The sequence below is a fragment of the Scardinius erythrophthalmus genome, assembly GCF_964197995.2.
Source record: "Scardinius erythrophthalmus genome assembly, chromosome: 14".
In the NCBI taxonomy this organism is placed as follows: Eukaryota; Metazoa; Chordata; class Actinopteri; order Cypriniformes; family Leuciscidae; genus Scardinius; species Scardinius erythrophthalmus.
Window position 1 is genome coordinate 6,315,041 of NC_138234.1, and position 16,101 is coordinate 6,331,141.

Sequence of the window (16,101 nt, forward strand, 5' to 3'; positions counted from 1 at the left end):
ACTCACCCAGTCAGAATCACACGTGTGAAAGGGTTAAATAGACTCTTGGTTTCACCTGATTTTAATGACAAAATTAAATTAAACTCCATTTTTCTTTTCATTGTTTTATGATATTGTTTATTTCAGTCACTCTAAATTCTGATCTTAGTAATAGTAGTTTATAGTAATCATCAGGATTTTAAAAAGCCAGTAAATCACACGTATAATGTGATTTTCATCTGGAGAAACTGAGAAGTGTAGATCTTTGATGTCAATCTTTCTTTTTAAAGCCACATTTCTTACTAGAACCAGGAAGTGTGACCATATTAGTAGGGCTGGGTATTGACACAAATTTCACAATTCGATTCGATTTCGATTCGCAAGCTTGCAATTCGATTCGATTTCGATTACGATTCGATTCAATATCGATTATGGGAGTCAGTTAGCCTGTAGGCTTATAGCCTATATAGCTAAAAAATAAGGTAAAAATTAACTGATTTGTATACAAACACTTAAATTACACTTTTATTTATTTTTATAATAATAAAGTTATATGAAATATAAACATTTAAATGGTGGCTGTCATAAAAACCTGCCAGATTTATTCAAACATGCATTAAAAATAGAAGAACATTAAAAATTCTAATGAATATGTAACATGGTGCATATATTTAGCAAAATGCTCCTCTCTAGAGTTAACTTTCCTAGCTGACTAACGAGTTTATGGTCACTGGATATGTTTTTTTCTGAGGTAAATGTGACGTTACATGACATTGTTTGCAAGCTGATTTACTGACGTCTTTCCACGGTTGAAACACTGATTTGAGCGATTCCATGTCACATGATACGGACTTCGATAAGTTGTACACTATCTTTTAACACACTTTCAGATGCTCATTCATGTTTATTCCGCGCTGTAACTGGTGTTATTAGAATATCACGTGCGCTCCTCGCTGCTTCTCTTGAGCTGAGCTGCGCCAGAGCGATCTCACGCCACAGCGCCAAAACGGTATTTATGTTTTTGAATTGCGTAATAAAATGGACGTAATTTGAATCTGAGACTTTGTTTCATATCAATAATACCAAAGCACAAAGATTAGTGCGATTTATTGGATTGGATGCACGCAACAATGTTACATTCATTCATCAACTGAAAACAGGATGACTAATCGATTCTTGGGATTTAAGAATCGATATCGTTTCGTAAAAATGAGAATCGATTAAAATCGAGAAATCGATATTTTTTACCCAGCCCTACATATTAGCCTGGTTATGTCAACACTGCATTGGCTGTCTATCCAGGATTGCACACATTTTAAATTCCTGATGATTACTAATAAATCCCTGAATGGTTTCGCTCCTCAGTACTTGAGCTTTTTTATCACTTTATAGTCCTTCACATCCACTGCAGTCTCACAGTTCTGGCCAGTTGATAATAACTGGAATATCAAAATACACTGGAGGCAGAAGATCCTTTTCCTATTTAGCGCCAAACACTGGAATAGTCTTCCTAGACTTCCTAGACACATCTATTTAACCTGGCATACACATAACATATTATCACATTCCTATAATTCACATCCGTTAAAGGATTGTTAGGCTGCATAAATCAGCTCAACCGGAACAGGAACACTTTCCATAACATCCAATGTACTTGTAACATCTTAAGATGAACAGCATCTACACTAATATTAGTCTGTCTGTCTCTTTCTTATCCCGAGGTTACTGTAGTCAGCCTGATCAGGTCCGTATCCAGATCAGATGGAGGATCTGCACATAGAGATGAACACAACAGCCCTGAATGCACAGATGCTTCATACTCTTTCTCTGTGGAAGGCCCTGGTATCACCTCGAGTCCCACGCTTGTGTTGCCGTCGCTAGACTACCTCGACAGTTACCACAGTCACGGGTTGAGCTGCGGTTTTAAATAGCCGTCTAGATCAGTAAATTCATGAGAAACTCTACAATCAGTCAAATCATCTTTAACAGTTTTGATGTGTTTTACTGATTATTTCACGTCATCTGAGCTTCACCACTTTGAGCTCCAGTCGGCCACAACGTCCTGTAGATCTGATAGATAGTGTTATTTTCTCAAGTGCCTCATAAAGTTCTCACGGACTAGAGAAGTTAAAAACATCTTAAAGCAACAGTTTGATCTTGTCATGAGATCCTGTGAGTGTTTGGCTCTGCTCTCTCCTGTAACTCTCTTCAGGACATTTGTTGCTCATTTCTGATCAAATTTCTCGATTGTTTCTCAATAAATATGCCATATGTAGAATTTTAAACCTACAATTTATTACTTATAACTTATTATATTATTTATGCAAGTTTTTGTGCACTAAAACTTTATTTGACAGTCTACATTTTTGATGACCTGTTTTATTTAATATTTAACATATACATAATTTTTTTATTTATTGTATAAAAGTGCACTGATTGGAGGGGCTTGTGTTGTTCAATAAATGTTTAATTAAAGCAATTTTCTTAATTACTTCTTATTAATGGTAAGATTTTATGAGGTGAAAGAAAATCGTCCAAACATATCAGCCCAAAAAAATCAGCATCACATATCGGCCATCGGCTGCCCCAATTTCTAAATATCGGCATCGGCCAGAGAAAAACCCAAATCGGTCGACCTCTACTTAAACAGAAGTTGGCTTCACCGTCACAGGGCTAGAGATTCACAGCTTGAGGTGGAGGAACAAGATCTGCTAGGACAAGAAAAGACCAAGATACGTAAACTATTGTGTCCAAAAAGAAATTCTGTTCACCATATAAAAGTAATATGTTCGTGAAGAAATTATTTAGTGAGAAAGCAAACGACCCTCCAGGTGAACAGCAAAACCAATCAGACAGAACTAGTCGAGTCAGTGACAGAAGATACTGAGCAAACAACTCCTGATAACATGTCAGTTCAGGGTGAGCCACTAGGTGGCGCTCTGCTGAAACTGATCAAATACACATCAAATCTGTTTTCCTCCAGGGAGCGCTGGACATAATAAATGCAATAAAACACGGAGAGACTCTTGAACCTCAGAGTGACAAAACTATTGATAAATTCAATATCACATTTGCAATCGTGCTAATGTTCAGGAAAACAACACTCTTGCTCATGTGATCTTGCTTAATTTGGGCTTTTGACCAGTATAAAAAGACATGAAAATTACAAAAATATTTTATCCTCATATCTTGACTTTAGTGGTCATTCTAACTATATTATAATAGACTATAAAGCTGTGGACGTGTGGACTCTTCAATGTTTATCGTACTTGGAGAAAAAAAAATTAAGAAGATTGAGTCAAAAATTTTGGGTGAACCAAGTGTCTCCAAAAAGACAAAAAAATAAAAAAAAATCCTCTGATCCAGTGAGTTGGATGAACTGTCGATCTATGACAGATTAACTGATGCCTGTAATACAGGATAAAGAACAGGAGAGTCTCGTCTGGTCTTTCACTGCTCGTCTGCTGATATTTTTAATTTTACAACCAGTTAAATTCAGTTACACACAATTGCTTTTGAAGCATTACTTCACATGTCTCTATTGTCTGTGTCTCTATTCTATGACAGTGTCAACAACATAAAAATAAATCATCTTTTGTCACTCTTTTGCCTCCTTTCTTCATTTGACCTTTTTATTAACATTTGAGCAGACTTCTTAACAGCATATATTAATATTGACCAACACCATGAGAATGAGTGTGTATTAACTCATAGTGCACAATGTAATTATGTGTTCTCCAATTTGTACTTGTTTCATAAAGCTAATTCACTCTTATTTCCCGCATAATGGATGCACAGATTCACTTCCCTCAGAGTCTGATCACGTGACTAGTAAGCGCGCCAAACGCGATCACAGAGAGCTTCCAAGAGATCTTTAACGGCATCTATTAACTCTTTAACACGAACAAATAAACATTGTGTAACCCAAAAATAAGTAATACAAGACTATGGTTAAATATAATGATCACTGGAGCATATTAAACAATTATCTTCACGTTAGAGTGAACATCATAAATCAAGAAAAACAGCACGTCCACGAACTGCTTCACCAATAACAGTTTACATTCACTGGAGGACATTGTAATAATGCAATCCCTACTCCATTTTATAGAATAGATTTTTTATAACACATTTTTATAATAATACATGTGTTTTTACCTGTAAAGCAGGGTAAAGTCAGAAGAGCAGGAGAGTCGCGTCTGGTCTGTCACAACTCCTCTGCTGATATGAGGACGCATGCGCACTTGCGCAGTGCGCGATTCCGTATTCTCTCCTGCCCTTGCCTGCCTCTCTCTTGTGTCCATGTATTTCACATTCGTTATTTTACACATCAGCACTGCATAAAAGAAATAAAGCAGCGTAATCAGTGAATAGCAATTTTTTGTGTGTGTATCACATGACAGTATAGGCTACATTATATTATCTTGGCATTACAAAGCACAAGTAAACACTTCTGTGAGAGTGTTTATAATACAGATGTTGAGGGAGTGATGGTGAAGTAAACATCTTTCTCTCTTCTGACTCAATCTAATCAATCTCTCTATATTTGTCTCTGTTTTTGGAAAGTCGTGAAAACAATGTAGCCTATTGTTGGTGTGTTTATGTGTAGCCTATATGTTTTACTCCAGAAAATCTGGCAGAGGCACAACATAACAATTTAAAAATAATTAAAAAATAATGTTTGTAGTGGTAGAAGAAGTATTATTATTATTAAATAAAAACTATTTATTATTTCATATAATTAATATTATTTAAATGAACTATTTAACTCAATGTCAATATTTACCATGTTTTAATGTTTTAATAATGTAAAGCTGTACACAGTATGTGGTGCAATGCTGAAATCTTTAATGCTACATAAAGTTGTATTTTCCTCCAGGGGGCGCTGGACATAATAAATGTAATAAAACATGGAGAGACTCTTGAACCTCAGAGTGGGAAAACTTTATTGATAACGACAAGCAAATACATATACAAATATACAAAAAATATGCAAATAGATACAAAAATATGCAACTATGCATTGTGCAACAATCAGGGTTACAGTCAATGAGGGTAATGTGGAGTGAAGTGGTTAGTGTCTCATGTATTGCTCAGGAGATTAATGGCTTGTGGATAAAAACTGAGTCTTTTTGTCCTTGATTTCACACTTCTGTATCGTCTCCCAGACTGCAGACTGCATGAAGAGGTTGTGTTGTGGATGTTTATTGTCCTGATGATGTTGTGGGCCGTCCTGATGACGCTGGAGCTGTAAATATCCTGAAGTGATGGGAAGGCTACTCCACAAATGAACTGTGCCTAGTGAAATTAACTAGTTGCTTTTATCACACGCTGGAGAGCTTTCCTATCCTGATCACTGCAGCTTCCAAACCACACTGTGATCGAACTGTCAATCACACTTTCAACTGAACATCTGTAAAATCACTGAGGATTTCGGTTGCCTGCCAAATGTCCTCAGCCTTCTCAAGAAGTTCAGTCACTGTTGGGATTTCCTCAGGATCTGCTGAGTGTTGTGAGACCAGGTGAGATCCTCACTGATGTAGGTATTACTCATTATCTATGTTATTGTTATGTCTATGTCATCAACTATGTTATTTACTCATAAATCACTTTAAAACTGCACATGCAGACCAAAGTGCTGTACAATCAGCAGCATTAAAAAAACACATCAAAACATAAAACACAATACAACTTACTATACAGATACTAGCCCAACCTCTCAAAGGCTAACAAGAACTTTAAAAACATTTAAAGATGTGATCTCTCTTAGCTCTGCAACAGCAAAGGCCTGATCGCCTTTTTGAGATAGAGGGACAGAAAGAAATGACTTATTATTTGAGACCTAGGTGCTTGATGAAGAGCAATAAGCTCAGATACATAAGCAGGAGACATCCCATGTGTAAGAGGGTTAAGAAAATGTTATAAATGTCTTTCACCAAAATTACTGGATCATCTGCCAGTAGACACTGCTTCAGACTTTTCTGATATTCAATTTTCTGAGAGCAAACCTGCACACCTCCAGCTTCTGTCGATATATGAGTGGAAACACAGAGTTGGTCGTCAAACACAAGCCCCAGGATCCTTGCTGTCCTGGTTGGTGTTAGTGTTGTGGACCTCAGTTACACAGTGAGGTTGTGGCCAACTGATGGGTCTGTAGGAGATACAAGGATCTCCACCTTTGCATGGCTGACCTGTAGATGATGCTCCTTCATCCAGGCAGGGCGGTTGTGTCCACTTTTGAAGCCAGACTGGATGTCATCAAATAGGTTTTTCTGTGACAAAAATGCAGAGGGTTGATTGAACACAACTCTTCCAAGAGTTTTTGACACAAAGGGAAGAAAAGAGACTGGTCTGTAGTTGAGGGTCGGCTTAGGGAAGGGACACACTAAACCCTTGCCAAAGAACTAGTGCTGATAAAGGCCGACTGTGTTGTTACAATATTTTTATTCGTACAGTTTTAACTAAATGTTACACTGGTTCAGTTCTATATAGAAGAGAACATGACATTTTTCACATTGGTCTGCAGAAAAACAGCGATGGGCCGAATGGAAATGTAATGGACTCTCTGACAGTAGATGGCGCTTCTGGATCAGCAGAAATAAAGCTGTTTCACTGGTAACCTCTGAACACAATGCAGCGTTGTGCTTATAAAAACAGTCCAGCTCAAAAGATTTCTTTAACTTCACTGTACACTGTAAAAACTAAAGGAGCCTCAAATATCCTGTCGGATACTCAAGGAACTTAAAAATGCAATTTAAGTGCCCCAAAGCTCTTTCTCCTATAGTAGGGTTACTGGAGGAGCATTGACAATATTTGAGGTTCTTGCTGGAACTTATGGGATCCTTTAAGCACTTTGTATTTAGTTCAGAGGTTCTGGAGTCACCTTTTCATTACTATGAGACCTCGAAGTGCTTTGGGGGAAAATAGAGGAACTTGAATGTGATAAAAGGGTTATTGGAAGATCTTTTAACATTTAAGTGGTTCCTGGAGGATCTCTTATGTTAAAGCCAGCATCTGGAGGAACCCAATGGTTCAGTGAGGCCAAAATGATATTATTACTATCCTATTATTACTTAAGTTTGATTCAGTATACCCAGGTGAAAAATACGTTGGCTACTATTAAAAATGTACTTGAGTGTGTTTTTGTCACGGTTGTGAATTCATTGTTTCCTCTGTGTCTCGTGTCATTGTTGTTTACATGTCTGTGAGTTTGCGTGAGTGGGCGTTGTCCCGCTCACGTGTTTGTTCAGTGCTCCAGCTGCTCGCAATCTTCTCATTCTCCACCTCAGCTGATTCACATTACCGTTCCCTATTTATACTCACTCACCTCTCCATTCCAGTGTCCATCCGTTGTTTGCCTGTTCCTGCTTGTATGTTCGTGTCGTCTTCCGGGTTGTCGTGTCTACAGTGGATCCCTGTTGTTTCACCGCACCCCAGCACAGACCACCGAGCACCTGCACTCAGCACCGAGCACTTGACCATCGAAGTCCCTGTGTGTCCGAGTCTGAGCGTCTTCCCCTGTGTGGACCGTCCGGAGCTGCTGTTTACTCGCGAGATCGCGACCACGCCTTGAGAGGAACCTTCTTTCCTGAATTGTCTTATTCTGTGTTGAAGTTCCAATAAATATATTGTTCACCCGCAATTGCTTCCAGTTTTGTATCATGACAGAACGGATGGACCAAACGATGGGAGCAGCGGGTGATTCATCGGCTTCCTTAGAGGATTTCATTCGAGTGTGCATCGGCCGGATGGATGCACAGGAGCGCAGCCAGGGGGAGACAGGACGCGCCATCCAGACTCTGGTCACACAGGTGTCCGAGCTCACCCAGCGATTCCATCAGCTACAACCCCCCACTGCGCCAGCACCTCCAGCAGCACTTGCAGTTCCCCCCACACCACCCGTGCCTCTCTCCCAGTCGGAACCCAGACTGCCCACGCCTGAATTATACTCTGGTGAGCCGAATTTCTGCCGTCCATTTCTGACACGTTGCAGTATGCATTTCTCATTACAGCCCAGAACTTTCGAAAAGGAGGAGGCGAAAGTAGCCTTCGTGCTGACGCTATTGACTGGGAGAGCGGCGCTTTGGGGAACTGCAGTGTGGGAGAATCGAGACCAGTGCTGCTCCTCGTTCCAAGCCCTCTCGGCGGAGATGAGACGGGTCTTCGATCGAGCCGTCGAGGGGAAGGAGGCTGCCAGGGTCTTGACTGACCTACGTCAAGGAGACCGATCGGTGTCAGATTATTCCATCGAGTTTAAGACCCTGGCGGCCGGGTGTCGCTGGAACGAGGAGGCGCAGTGGGACCATTTCCTGCATGGGCTGGCCGAACGTGTCCAGAGAGAAATCTACGCCCTGGACCTTCCTTCAACGCTCAATGGACTCATAGACCTGGCCCTGAGAGTGGACGCCCGTCTGTCCAGGATAGGGCAGAGAACAGCCACCAACCCAGTTCCGAGTAGGAGTGAGAACCAGCGGTCCAGCGGCCTGGACACGTTCGGCTCCCACGATCCCGAGCCCATGCAGGTGGGGCGAGCTCGGCTTTCCCGGGAGGAGAAAGAAAGGCGGAGATCCCAGGGCCTTTGTCTCTATTGTGGTGGCAACGGACATTATGCCTACAGCTGTCCAGTAAAAGGCCCAGCCCGATAGTAAGTTTGAGGCTACTATCGGGTGGGATCTCCGCAGGTAAGACCTCATCCACTTCCACCATCCTCCCGGTAAGACTGAGATGGTCAACTCTGGATCACCACTGCACTGCACTCATTGACTCTGGGGCAGAAGGTAACTTTTTGGATCATCAGTTTGCACTTCAATTACAGATTCCCCTTCATACACTTTCCCAGAAGATCACAGTCAACGCATTGAACGGACAGACTTTACCCCCCATCTCCTTGGTCACCGAGAAACTTACACTCATCACTTCTGGAAATCATGCTGAAACCATATCATTTTACATCACTGACTCTCAACTCACACCCATAGTTTTAGGACACCCTTGGCTCAGTTTACACAACCCCCGCATCGATTGGAAGAGACGTACCATCTCAGCTTGGAGCACTGAGTGTCACAGTTCGTGTCTTGTGTCTGCTTGTTCTGTTGTTTCTGTTCCTGTGTTACAGGAGGAAGCGGTGGATTTTTCAAACGTGCCCGAGGAGTACCGTGACCTGAGTGAAGTGTTCAGTAAGTCTAGAGCTGCTTCTCTCCCTCCGCATCGTCCCTATGACTGTGCTATAGATTTATTGCCAGGTAAGTCTCCGCCTAAGGGCAAGATTTATTCACTTTCAGTTCCTGAGAGAGAGGTTATGGAGAAATATATTTCTGATTCTCTAGCAACCGGGTTCATCCGCCCTTCCTCTTCTCCAGCGGGGGCGGGGTTCTTTTTTGTGGGGAAGAAGGACGGTTCTCTGCGACCTTGCATTGATTACCGAGGGCTGAATAACATCACGGTAAAGAATACTTATCCTTTGCCGTTGATGTCTTCAGCCTTCGAGAGGTTGCAGGGAGCGTCTCTCTTCACTAAATTGGACTTGCGTAATGCTTATCATTTGGTCCGCATCAGGGAGGGGGACGAATGGAAGACTGCTTTTAACACCCCCAGGGGGCATTTTGAATATTTGGTTATGCCTTTTGGGCTTTCCAATAGTCCCGCAGTCTTCCAGGCACTAGTCAATGATGTGTTGCGAGACATGATCGATCAGTTCATATATGTTTACCTGGATGACATATTGATTTTTTCTTCGTCTCTCCAGGAACATGTGCAACACGTACGACTAGTACTTCAGAGGTTGCTAGAGAATGGGCTTTTTGTCAAGGCGGAGAAATGCGTTTTCCATGCACAGTCAGTTCCTTTCCTGGGACACATCGTGTCGTCTGAAGGTATGCTTATGGACCCTGACAAGGTTAAGGCTGTGGTAGAGTGGCCAATCCCAGATTCCCGCAAGGCCCTGCAGCGGTTTCTGGGATTCGCCAACTTCTATCGGCGTTTTATTCGCAATTTCAGCCAACTAGCCGCACCTCTGACCGCCTTGACCTCTCCCAGAACTGCGTTCAGGTGGTCAGACGCAGCTGAGGCTGCGTTTGCCAAACTCAAGAGCCGCTTTGTTTCAGCTCCCATTCTCATAGCCCCTGATGCTTCACGTCAGTTCGTGGTAGAGGTCGATGCGTCGGAGGTGGGGGTAGGTGCAGTGCTTTCACAACGTTCACCTTCAGACGACAGAATGCATCCCTGCGCGTTTTTGTCACATCGATTATCTCCTGCCGAACGAAACTATGACATTGGTAACCGGGAGTTGTTGGCAGTCAAGTTAGCTTTGGAGGAATGGCGTCACTGGTTAGAGGGTTCAGGGGTACCCTTTACAGTCTGGACTGATCACAAGAATTTGGAGTACATTAGAACCGCTAAAAGATTGAACTCCAGGCAGGCTCGGTGGGCACTTTTTTTCGGTCGTTTCGATTTTACACTTTCCTATCGTCCGGGTTCCAAAAACGTCAAACCCGATTCTTTGTCGCGTATTTTTGATCGTCCCGAACACGAAGCTACTCCTGAGCGCATTTTTCCTGAGAACCTGATTATCTCTTCGCTCACATGGGAGGTCGAATCGAAGGTCAAGAGGGCCTTAGAAGGGGTAACGCCTCCGATCCGGTGCCCACCTAACCGCTTATTTGTGCCGGAGGAATTACGATCAGAAGTCGTCCAGTGGGGTCATAGTTCCAGTCTAGCTTGTCATCCAGGGGTGAGTCGTACCATATTTCTAGTTAAGCAGCGATTCTGGTGGCCCCTGATGGCTCGTGATGTTCACAATTTTGTTTTGGCTTGCTCTAGTTGTGCCATTGGTAAGTCGTCCAATCGACCCCCAGCTGGGTTACTTCAACCGCTGTCGGTGCCTTCGAGACCTTGGTCCCACATCGCTCTAGATTTTATCACCGCCCTCCCACCCTCCCAGGGTAACACGGTAGTTTTGACCGTGGTGGACCGATTCTCGAAGGCAGCCCACTTTATTCCCTTGCCCAAATTACCTTCAGCCAAGGAGACAGCGGTGGCAGTCGTTGATCACGTCTTTCGGTTACATGGCCTCCCGACAGACGTGGTTTCTGACAGGGGACCCCAGTTTGTGTCCAGATTTTGGCGAGAGTTTTGTAAGTTACTGGGGGCGACGGTCAGTCTGTCCTCTGGGTTTCATCCCCAGAGCAATGGCCAAACTGAGAGAGCCAACCAAGATTTGGAAAGATCATTACGATGTTTGGTCTCCAAGAATCCCTCCTCCTGGAGTCAACAACTTTCCATGGTGGAGTACGCCCACAATACGTTACCAGTGTCATCCACGGGCCTATCTCCGTTTAAGTGTAGTGTAGGGTACCAACCACCTGTTTTTCCTAGTGCTGAGTCCGAAGTCGCGGTCTCCTCCGCCCACGCCTTCATCCAGAGGTGTCACCGTACTTGGACGAGGGCCCGTGAGACTCTCCTCCAAGTGCGGGAACGCACCAAGGCCAAGGCCGATCGCCACCGGTCAAGGCCTCCCGTATACGTCGTCGGTTCCAAAGTGTGGCTTTCTACTAAGGACATTCCGCTCCGCTCCGTTTCCAATAAGTTGGCACCCAAATTCATTGGCCCGTTTTCTGTCACTAAGATCGTTAGTCCGGTGACAGTCCGCCTCAATCTTCCTCCAGTGTACAGGAGGATTCATCCCGTTTTCCATGTGTCCAAAATTAAGCCCGTCTTTTTTGCACGCATTAATCCGCCAGCCCCGGTTCCCCCCCCGCCGCGTCTCGTAGATGGGGAACCATCCTATTCGGTTCGTCGTATTCTGGATTCCAGGCGGAGGGGACGCGGATTTCAGTACTTGGTGGATTGGGAAGGTTACGGTCCGGAGGAGAGAAGTTGGGTTCCTGCTCGTGACATCCTGGATCACTCCCTTATCGATGATTACAATCGACAGGTAAGGAGTTCTGGGAATGCCGTGAGGCATTCCTAGGAGAGGGGGTACTGTCACGGTTGTGAATTCATTGTTTCCTCTGTGTCTCGTGTCATTGTTGTTTACATGTCTGTGAGTTTGCGTGAGTGGGCGTTGTCCCGCTCACGTGTTTGTTCAGTGCTCCAGCTGCTCGCAATCTTCTCATTCTCCACCTCAGCTGATTCACATTACCGTTCCCTATTTATACTCACTCACCTCTCCATTCCAGTGTCCATCCGTTGTTTGCCTGTTCCTGCTTGTATGTTCGTGTCGTCTTCCGGGTTGTCGTGTCTACAGTGGATCCCTGTTGTTTCACCGCACCCCAGCACAGACCACCGAGCACCTGCACTCAGCACCGAGCACTTGACCATCGAAGTCCCTGTGTGTCCGAGTCTGAGCGTCTTCCCCTGTGTGGACCGTCCGGAGCTGCTGTTTACTCGCGAGATCGCGACCACGCCTTGAGAGGAACCTTCTTTCCTGAATTGTCTTATTCTGTGTTGAAGTTCCAATAAATATATTGTTCACCCGCAATTGCTTCCAGTTTTGTATCATGACAGTTTTTAGTAGGCCTTCAATACAAATATAACCTACTTTAATGCATTTTAATACATTTAACAGTAGCCTAAGTCTTTTTCACCTGGGTAGCTTACATTTATTTAGTATAGGGCTATTTTATTTATTAATTTAAACCTTAAACAACAACACTAAATAATAATAATATTAATAAAAAAAAATCATTATTATTATTAATTCTTTATTTCAGACCCATGGGTCCATATAAATAACTTACAACATCCATAGACAAAAACAACATACATAGTTTAAAATACATACAAGCTTTCTCTCCAATGCTTCCAGAAACAAGAAAAATACCTTGATTATTATTATTGAATAAATAAAAGTAATAAAATAATATTTTTTACTTCTTCATAAATTATTATTTGAAGAAGAAGAACCAGGAAGATAAAGGTTTTATTCAGTCACGAAACTGCTGCTATTCCTCTGCTGTAGTCGCTTCAGTGATGCTCGCGCTGCTCGCGCGCAACAAAGCTCAGCTGATCGACGTCATCGACTTTGAAAGTAACGGCTCTCCTCATCAAAGCCTGCCGCATCTTCCGCCGTTTGTTCGGCTCTCCGTTACAAGGTTTGTAAACTCGCCGAAGAAATATAAATACTCACTAGGCCTATATATTCAAAAACACATATATATAAACTAAATTTATTATACATTACTACGTTTTTACCGTGTTTACCACTCGTTTATTGACATGTACAGTATGGTTTTAGCCGCGATGCTAACTATGTTGATCTAATGAACAAATGGAAATTATTGACTTATTGTCTTAGATTGATTTAAAGTTAGTCATTCAATTAAACATATTCTGTACAACTGTGTCTTCAAATTGCTGATATACAGCCTAACTAATTTAGCTGATTCCTGCTGTCGTCATTGGCGTTTGTTATGAATAACAAAAGCAGGTTAATATAGTTTGGTCTGTTTTTGTTTAGCCTAACTTTACTAACTACAGGGGCCCTCATTCTCTCAAATATCATTTTGAATCCATTTAGTGGTCAATAAATATTATGTTGTGAATAATCAGCTTTGTTATTTTGTTTCCCCAGAACAACCAGTACAATGTTTCAGTGGCAACATTGAATTACAGTATGTTACCTGCACCATATGCAAGTACTTTATTACTATGAACTTTCTCTGTGTGCAATTGTATTGTTTGACTGTGTACTTGTGTTTTTTAATCAGTTATTTTCTGAAAATCTTCTTCCCTCATGCTCTCAAATCTCATTCATGTTACAGTACATTCATGTAATATCACAGGTTTGGAGCCAATAATGCTATGCATTTTTTATAGGCTATACCTTAATCATATGCATTTGAATATAAGACATTTGAACCCTGAATTATAACTTCAAGTTGGGTCTTTTTTGACAAAAAAAAAGAAAAAAGCTATTAAATGGCTTCATAAGACTTACAACACAAACCACAACACATGAGTTGTGAATTCATTGATTATTTTTTGGATCTTTTCTGGGACATTTTTAGAGCTTAACCATATTTACATAAATTGTTGCATTGAATTGAACTAGACAAGTGTACATAAGAATGGTTTCATGAATGATTTACACATTTTTTTTCTGCTTGCGTTTCATGCAGTGAAATTGAACGGTGACTGGGGTTGCATTATGCCTGAGATCTGCTTTTGGGGTCCACAGACAGAGAGTCAAACAGGTTTGGAACATCACAAGGCTGAGGAAATTATTTAAATTTCACAACTATTACTTTAATAACCTTACTAACAGTAAATTTTGTACTTTGCAGGGATCTCGGTAAGCTGAAATACAAGTTTGAACAAGAATAAAAATCCTCCTGTAGACCTGAAAATCACTGAAGAGCCTGGACCATCCACCAGAAAAGAGGAAAAACACACGGAAAATGAAGCTGATGCACCTTTTCACTTTTCTAACTCGTTAAGTACCTCACATGTCCCTTGTGAAGATTTTATAATTGATTGCATTTTATGTTGCAGTGAGTAAAGGTGCGTCACATTTGTGAATTTCGTGAAATTAAACAGGCAAAAAGGTCCTAGATATTGAGAATACTCAACAACCATTTATGAACACTGTTGATTCAAGTCACACATTTAAGCTTTTCAAAAGCCATAGCTGTACATTACAGTCTCCAGTCTAACGGCATCCCAGACTTCAACATTTTATGATTCAAAATAGCTGAATAACTAAACCATCTGAGATTTTGGAATAGAGATAAAGGTTAGGATCATAATTTTCAGGAATATTACAGAACAATGAGTGCATATTAGCACTGTTTGTTGTTTGTTTTTGGCATCTGAGAGAGCTTTTGGACTTGGAAACAGTGGCGTCAGACTTAAGCGAACTGAAACACGTTTTAAAATTAAGTGAACATGGACATTTTTAATTAGTCGATTTAAATTTTTTACATTGATTTATTACATGGAACATGTGTTTTCTATGCATTTTGTTGAGATGTCTTTTCTTGTGTAGCCTATTGTATACACACATGGTTGATTATTCATGCTACTTATGTATTATACAAATTTTTTGTGTGTATTCATTGATATTAATCTATTACTAGCTTTTTTTCCCCAAGTGCATTGAAGTGTATGTATTAAAATGGATCAAAATATGTAAAAACAATTCTTATTTTTTATTTGGTTCAGTTTGTTTATTATAATAGAAGTTAATGGTAACCGTAGTAACAATATGAAATTCATTTAATCCAAATAAAAAAAATAAAAAATTTAATTAAATTTGGTTCCTGGAGGCACCCACGGTGGTTCCACACAGTGCTTCATATAAGAGTTCCTCAGGAAACCTGTGTGGTTCCTCAGAGAACCGGCCCTTTTTAAAGGGTGCCTAGAGGATCTACAGACGGTTCCGCCGGCGTGGCAAAGTGAAGAACCCCAAAAGGTTCCTCCAGGCACCTTTAATTTTTACAGTGTAGTTTGCCAACATACAAGCTATCTATAGTTGCAATGTGTTATTTAGCTAACTTCGAAACTTCTACGCTTTCATCTGAGGACGTTTCGCCCGATGCCATTTTGTCAATCATATGACTGAGATCTGAGGCTGTCCTAAAATGTACATCGTACTGTTAAATAGTGCCATATTTAAGGGAAAAGGGTTTCGGATTTCGGACACAGCCATGATCAAGACGATCTGCTGAAGTTCAAACTGAGCGTCAGAACGGGGAAGAATGGTGATTTAAGAGACTTTAAACGTGTCATGATTGTTGGTGCCAGATGGACTGGTCTGAGTATTTCAGAAACTGCTGATTTACTGGGATTTTCATACACAACCATCTCTAGGGTTTACAGAGAATGGTCAGAAAAAGAGAAAATATCCAGTGAGCAGTTTTTAGTTTGAGTTCACTCCTGGTATCATGTTTTGTTCAGTGTTTTGAATAAAATATTTCTCAGTGCAGTTTCAACATGTCTGGTTATTTTCTCTGAACACTTCAACATGTGGTTTTATTCTTCATTACTCGTTTCACAGTGTTCGTCACATAATACTGAACACAGCGCCATCTAGTGGCTTTCTTGAGTAACAGACACAATCACAGGATCTCATTACAGAGACTGAGTAAATAACTCCTGAAAACATGTGAGTTCAGGGTGAGCCAC

The 16,101-nt window shown here is 41.4% G+C and overlaps 1 long non-coding RNA gene across 1 annotated transcript; it reads left to right on the top strand.

The window, feature by feature from the left end:
- The first annotated feature begins 12,977 nt into the window (after positions 1–12,977).
- On the top strand, positions 12,978–15,906 carry LOC308701660. Its single transcript, XR_014031493.1, has 4 exons — positions 12,978–13,070; positions 13,550–13,609; positions 14,097–14,171; positions 14,262–15,906. It is a non-coding gene; the product is annotated as an uncharacterized lncRNA (long non-coding RNA).
- The last annotated feature ends 195 nt before the right edge of the window (positions 15,907–16,101 follow it).